This window comes from Triticum dicoccoides, chromosome 5A (assembly GCF_002162155.2).
Source record: "Triticum dicoccoides isolate Atlit2015 ecotype Zavitan chromosome 5A, WEW_v2.0, whole genome shotgun sequence".
NCBI classification, from domain to species: domain Eukaryota; kingdom Viridiplantae; phylum Streptophyta; class Magnoliopsida; order Poales; family Poaceae; genus Triticum; species Triticum dicoccoides.
In genome coordinates, this window is record NC_041388.1 from 399,968,268 (window position 1) to 399,976,159 (window position 7,892).

The window sequence follows — 7,892 nt, forward strand, 5'->3', positions numbered from 1 at the left end:
GCAAGTCTCTTTGAATTATCAGTTTGGTTTGGCCTACTAGATTGATCTTTCTTGCAATGGGACAAGTGCTTAGCTTTGGGTTCAATCTTGCGGTGTCCTTTCCCAGTGACAGTAGGGGCAGCAAGGCACGTATTGTATTGTTGACATCAAGGATAACAAGATGGGGTTTTCTTCATATTGCATGAGTCTATCCCTCTACATCATGTCATCTTGCTTAAGGCGTTACTCTGTTTTTAACTTAATACTCTAGATGCATGCTGGATAGCGGTCGATGAGTGGAGTAATAGTAGTAGATGCAGGCAGGAGTCGGTCTACTTGTCTCGGACGTGATGCCTATATACATGATCATACCTAGATATTCTCATAACTATGCTCAATTCTGTCAATTTCTCAACAGTAGTTTGTTCACCACCGTAGAATACTTATGCTCTCGAGAGAAGCCACTAGTGAAACCTATGGCCCCCGGGTCTATCTTTATCATATTGATCTCCTACTACTTAGTTATTTCCTTTGTTATTTACTTTGCCTTTATTTTACTTTGCATCTTTATCATAAAAATACCAAAAATATTATCTTTATCATATCTATCAGACCTCACTCTCGTAAGTGGCCTTATAGGGATTGACAACCCCTATTTGCGTTGGTTGCGAGGATTTATTTGTTTTGTGCAGGTACGAGGGACTCGCGCGTAGCCTCCTACTGGATTGATACCTTGGTTCTCAAAACTAAGGGAAATACTTACGCTACTTTGCTGCATCAAATTCCCTTGCTTTCTCTACATCTTGGAATCGCATCTTTAGTCTTGGTATTAGATAATCCGGGAGATCCGGTGTCTGCAGAAAAAGGAAAAATAATCCAAACATCACGTTAAAATGTTGTTTATGAACTTGTTATCCTAGAGGGAGTAGAAAAATTGCAGATAATATAAGATGCGTATATAAATATTTTTGTTTTCACTTACGTGCGTGTATGATCGCAACTCCACCGGAGTCTGCTGGTGTCCCTCTGGGATGGGCACGGCGGAGTAATCATAGCAGGATGCAGGAGTGGATCACGAGGAGGAAGGAGGGCTGAAGATGGCCTATCTCTTGTTTGTGTCCTTTTTGCTTGAGGTGGTTGCGGAGGCATTGCGATCCTGGTCTTGGTTTGCTCTCTTGTTTTGTGAAGCAATCCATGTACCTTATGTCCCGTACAATTCTGACTTGTAGCAACAGCAGGAGGATCCAACGGTGGTGGTGTGTAGAGCACTCTCCTCCGTGTGTGTATTCCTGTTGGATTTGTCCTGGGATCCGATTTAGTTGCTTTGCTCTGGCATTGATGAGGCACACCAGGATAACCTCTAGAGTTACACGCAGGACTTGAGCTAACCCCCTCCTCCATCGGCGTGCTTGGGAGTCTGCTGGTGGATACAAAGAATCCGCGTGGGATTTCCGGTGTCACCCAATTAGGTGGAGGCGCAAAGTTGTGCAGATAGGGCTGTGACCCAACATCTTGGAAGTCTCCATGTGTTTCGGGTGTCATCCATTTTTGGTCTGGAGCAGGTTGGTAATGTTGTTGGTGCGTTTGAGGTGTGACCCATTGAGGGGGTGGTGCAACGCGTACAGGCTTAGGATTGTGTACTTGCTATTGGGAACTTCTAAGCTTCTTCATGTGTCTCTCGTCTTGTTGAAATAAATGAAAAAATTGTCTATTAGCACACAAGTTACATCTGCCTATCCCTTTGTAAGTGAACCGAGCATTATTCATAGCCTGAACTTCTATTATAAAAGTGGTGTCCATGTACATATTTTTCCCCTTGGACAGGCATCACACTCTTAACTGAGCTGAGGATCTGCCAATACTTTTGTACCTGAACTAAGCACCCTTCACAGAATGAACCTCACATTCTGTTAATTCCATACTATTTGATTACTTATATGTACCTGAACTGAGCACTCTCCACAACCTGAACTTCTTGTTTTGCATAGGGGCAATACTGTCTACAGTTAAAAAACCTGAACCTTGATGAGTTTGAATGGTTGAACCACTAGTGCATAACAACCTGACCTTCATGTGATCACATGAAGGTCAGGTTACATACCAACCTGAACTCTAGCACACTAAATAGTTGAACTTCACATGGCTTTTCACATGTGAATGCAGGCAAATTTTCTATTGTTTGTAGCCTGGACTGAGGCTCACAAACTACCTGAACTTCACATGGCTGTAAGCAGGCAGATTTTAAAAAAGCTTTTTGTATCCTAAATTGATGCTCACACACCACCTGAACTTCATGTGGCTATAAGAAAATAACAAACAGAAGGAAGAAGTTCAACCATACCCCGGCTAGAAGTTCGGCCAACCTTTTTCCAACAGCTGATAGGCCACCTTGAGAGCAATTTGTCGGAGAGCTAGGAGAGGAACCACACGACAATCCATGTCTTTCATAGGGCGCGAAGTTCACTTGCATGAAGCAAGAAGGTCGGGTAAGGGAAGATTGAAGGAGTTCGCAAGATTAGGGAGGAAATTCATATACCGTTCTTAGATTTGAAGGCGCCACCGATGCGGCCTCCACCGCTGAGATGCTTCCTTGGGCGCGCTGTTCGCCGTAGGTTGCGCCTTGGCCGTCATGAGCATTGCTAAGCCGTCGGGCGGTGACGATGGACCGAGGAGGAGGCTTTCGGAAGTCCATGGCTGTTAGTGGCAGAAAGTCCGGCGGCTTCGCCGCCTCCAGGCGACGCGGGCTCCCTCGCACCGGCGGTTAGGTAGGAGGTGGAGTCGGAGGGGGCGAAGCTCGATCAGGTTGGCCAGGATCTTGAGAAGGAGGGGAGGCGCTGGATCCGGCGGATTTTCGGCGAGTGAATCACGGCGGAGGTCGGGGATCGAGGGGAGGAGCGGGGGGTTGGGGAGGGGTGGCGGGATCGGGGTCCAGGTGGGATTCTGTCGGGCCGGGCCGGCAGTTCCAGGAAGTTCGGGAACCTTTCTTCGGGCCCTATATAGGGCTGCTGTGATCCAAATAACTATTCTAATCCTGGGATTAGAATAGTGATGTCCTATATATATATGCTATTCACCATCCTGGGTGAGGAATAGTTATTCTTCACCCTCCTCTATTTTACCATCAATGCACCGTAATTTTACGTTCCGTAAGTTTTATCTTATTTCCAACGTAAAAAGAGACCGTAAGAAAATATATAATCGTCGTAAAAAATATTTTATATTATGTAAAATTACAAACGTAATAACATAGTGTAAAATACACATAAACTGCAAATTTTCTTGTCTTATGACCTATATTTTTATTTTCTTATGCCAAATTTTACGTAGTGAATCAATAAGAATGTAACTATTTGAATTACAAACGTAATTTAATTATAAAATCATCGTAAGATTACCTCGGGTGAAGAATAACTTATTCTGCACCCTGAGTGATGAATAGTGATATATATATAGGGTAACGCTATTCTAAGCATGAGTGTAGAATAACTTATTCTACACCCCCTAATAACGCTATGTACAAAATCTAATAAAACAGTTTACAAAATGTAGTAATTTGGAAAATATTTTTTATTATCTAAGTTTGTAATTTACTATATTTTTACAAAAATTATTATATTTTGTATGTATCATTACTGAGATGTAGAATAAGTTATTCTACATTTATGCTTAGTTTAGCATTACTCTATTAATAACCCTGGGTGAAGAATCAGTAATTTTTCACCCCGGTCGACCAACCGAGCCAGACTACCTAGCCCGATCGCACGGCTCAACGAAACCACCACGGCTCCATCGGTTGCCGCTGCACCAATGTAAAATTTTATAGAGGTAAATACACCAGAGGTCTTAAAACTTGCGTGCGGCGGTCACTTTGGTACACAAAGTTGTAAAATACGTGTTTGTGGTCACTAAACTTGCGAGACCGTTCAAATACAGTCACTCTCACCATACGCATGCGTATCCGTAGACGCCAGCATGGCACAGGCCCGCTGTCAGCCACCGTAATTGCTCTTGTATGATAGATTTGTAGAAAAGCCCGCAGTTCTTTTTTTATTTACATAGGAGCCCTTAAAATAAGAAAAATAGTGGGGCGGCGGGGTTCCATACTTGGACATACTGCTAAGTGGCACGATTGAACAACCACCACGCCAACAGTATCATGTGTTTACTTTGCACTACTATATTAAACTGTATATCCTATTCGGGTGGACCCAAAAAGTGATAATGAAGAAATTTATGTCTTCTAATAATAAGAATGCAAAGTGCAACCGGTGGGTTCGAACCTATGACATGGAGATTCACTCGCGCAGAAGCTAACCACCAAGCAACTGCGACATGTGATGTAATTTAGAGATAGACAATGTATATGTATTTATCACTCTTGTTCTCTGTAAGTATGTGCCATTTTAAAAAATGTTTAAACATTGTAAAAAATGTTCGTGTAATTCAAAATATGTTCATGCAATAGAAAAACTACGCGAACAGTTTTTTGAACCATGCGAGCATAATTGTACATTGTGTAAAACTCACATTTTTTTTGAAATGTGTCAACATTTTTTAAATGCAATGTACATTTCTTAATTTACATGAATATTTTTTACAGTTTTTAAACATTTTTGTAAATGCCATGTAGTTTTTTTGACGCACGTACATATTTTGAATTGCACAAACAATATTATTTGAAAATAATACATGAACAATTTTTTCTGATCCACGAATTTCTCAAATAAAACGAATAGGTGTTATTATGAATATTTAAAAACTATTTGTGTTATTATTATGCAAACATTTTTATAATTCATAAGTATTATTTTAGAATAATACATGAAAATTATTTGAAATTATCTTATTAATGGCATTATAATTTGCATACTATCTACAAATTTCTGAAAAATAAACAAGTGCAAAATGGGTCGCCGGACCACAGCCCATTTCTGTTCCATGAGCGCTTCCGTTTTTGTACATTAATCTTAGTTACTCTTAATAGCTGTCTACAGATGTATGGCACAGTTTGTGTGACCTGTATTGTACTAGCATTAGGTCGGGGTTCGAGATCTGGTAGTTAAACTTTTTGTCCCATTGATTGTTGATTTTTATTGCATAGAAGAAGAAGGAGGAGGAGTTTTGTGCAAAAATGCGTCCATGTGTCATTGACAGTGGGCCCATGCCATGCTGTCATCAACGGATACGCTCGCGTACAGAGAGTGACTGTATTTAAACAGTCTTGCAAGTTTAGTGACCACAAACACGTATTTTACAACTTTATGCATCAAAGTATGCAAGTTCTAAGACCTCTGGTATATTTACCTCAATTTTATACCCCTAAAAAGAACGGCCCACTTCTCCCACTCCCCTCTCCGATTCTAATCAGGAGCGGAGAGGACGAGGCGTGCGACGATGCGAGGGGCGGTTCACCATGGTGTCGGCGTCGGCTCAGCGTCGTGATGCTCGTCGGCGTGGTGACCGGCGCGTGGGCTCGGCATCTATGCCGGTTGGCCGAGCCGTGTGCAGAGGCGTCGGTACTGCTTGGCGGTAGGGCTTCTTCATGATGCGCAGGCATCCCCTCCCATCACGGCGGTCCCAAGCACATCTTTCTCCCCTCCCCCGCCGCTACCTTCCGGCCAGCAAGAGCACCGCCGTCCTAGGTACCCTGTGCTTCCACCAGGTATAGTGCGACCCCCCGCTGCCGACGCCACTGCAGGTTCTGCCTCCAACCTTCGCGAGCAAGCAATCGTGTTTCCCTCTCAGCCGCGTACTCCTCAACAGCGCCCCTCTAGTTCTTCCCTGACCCCAACGCTGATTTCAGTCTGCTTTAAAAAAAACACCGATTTCAGTCTCGTACATGCCTGGAAGCTACTTGGGCTGCACAGTCGTCTAATCCATTATAGGTCAGTATGTATGGTTATATACACAGTCGGTACTCTTATATCTAGTTTTGTAATTATTCTTGTTCCATTTGTTGATTGAAATGTCCCTAGCTGCCTGCATAAATTTTCCTCAAAGCACATCATTTGGTGCTCGCTAATGGAAAATTGTCCCAGTTTGTGACTTTGTGCCCATCAGCTGTTTGTGTAAATTCCTAGATCAAAATCATTTATGTGATACTATTACATTTTAGCTGGAGATGAATCATGCTTCAAAAACAATACACTATACACTGACGTGATATAAAATTGTAGGTATTTATTTACTTAGAAGGGGAAGATAAAATAGGAAGTGGGTTATGGTACTCCATTCCATTAGTAATTTTCTCTGAGGAAGGTACTGAAATCAGTTTAATATATAACATTCGAGAGTATGCATCGAATTCTTTTAATCATCTCAAGTTTTTGAATTCAGCAAATGCACACCAGGGGAGGAACTGTACCTGGTATTACATGACACTCTTCCTCAGTTATGATGTAATAAGGAGGCATCTACCCATCAACACTTTAATAAAATGAAAACTTCTGAATAGATAATGTGAAGAACAGTAGATTGTGGCGGTCGCACATAAAAGAGTCATATAGTGGCAAGACAGATTACATAATTTAAGTAATGGATAATAGTTAGTTTGCTCTTTTAATACAGCAGTTCCATTGATGACCTAATAGTATAACCAGGCAGTAAAGATAAAGCTGTAACGAACAGTTCATACTTCACGTGTTTCCCTTTTTAATCGAGCTCTGCGTTTCAAGTTTACAACTCAGATTTTGATGTAATTTTCACAGGGTTAAAAATAATGGTGTCCTCCATAAGACTAGAAGATGTGTTTAATAAGGTTGTACAACCATCAACTTTTGGGCTATTCTGAATTTCTGATTTTTAATAAATTTGCGACCTTTTTTATTTTCAGATTGTGTTAATGTTTTCAAAGTTAAGATCTGTGTATTTGATTTTGATTTTGATTTTGTCCCCAAATTTAGGTGAAGCTCTACATTAGAATGATGATTCTTGAAAGAATTTTTTTGGAATTCATATACTGTTCCTGCACATTTTCTTTAGAACAGGATAATACATTTCTTGACACCTAGCTGATGCCATCATAGGTTCATTCTAGTTTCCGCTTTTGTTCCTTCGAATTGGCTACCTATCTGATGGTCAAGTCTTTACACGCTATTACAAAGGCGGCTCAAGATGGTGTCAAGTCTCCCAATCTATATCGGTCGTTTGAGGGAGTGAGACGGTGCTGTTGATCCCTGTCGCTATAGTGAGTTGTGTCTATCATCGCTTGCAAATCCTAATTCCTTTGAAGTGCTGATTGCCAAACCAAATTATTTCAGTGCACACTTTCGTTATTTTGATACCAATGCCAAGTAGGAGCCGCATAAATAGCTTGTCTGCCAGTTTATTTAGCAACCTATTTTGACAGTTTGGCAATAAAGACCGGAATAAATTAGCTGTTTACGTACAGCCTTAGAAGTTGATCAACTCATTAAATTCTGATTAGTTGTGCTCAAGTCCTGAATGAGATGATTCTTTCCCCTTTCAATCAACTGTTCGGTTCATATGAATATCTCTGTTGCAATAGTCAGTTTCAGCATTCATTATTCTATTTCTGGAACAGATCTCTGCTTCAAATGCTTCTGCATTTAAAGATGTCCAGTTACAACATTTTGAGGACTATCATTGGAAGTTGTTTTATGATGTACGTGCAAGGAGAAAACAGTAGCAAATAATTCTTGCGGAGGGAAGAATTTCCGATGGAGACCATGCCGCTGGGTAGTGCACCCACCAAAGAGATTTCCCCACCAAAATAATGTGACTGAAGAGGAGGCGAACTCTCGAACTGATGTAGCTCGGCAAATCTGATAAAAAATTGCTTTCTTGTTGATGATGGTAATCATGTTCCTAGAAATCTATTATGTTAGTCATTCTTCCCTGTTGGTTCATCTGTACAAGTTTATACCCAGATGCATATGGACCTCCATTCAGTC

At 41.2% G+C, this 7,892-nt stretch overlaps 1 long non-coding RNA gene across 1 annotated transcript; it reads left to right on the forward strand.

The window, feature by feature from the left end:
• The first annotated feature begins 5,314 nt into the window (after positions 1-5,314).
• On the forward strand, positions 5,315-7,789 carry LOC119301811. The gene is made up of 2 exons (XR_005147191.1): positions 5,315-5,864; positions 7,523-7,789. It is a non-coding gene; the product is annotated as an uncharacterized LOC119301811 (long non-coding RNA).
• Positions 7,790-7,892: the final 103 nt, after the last annotated feature.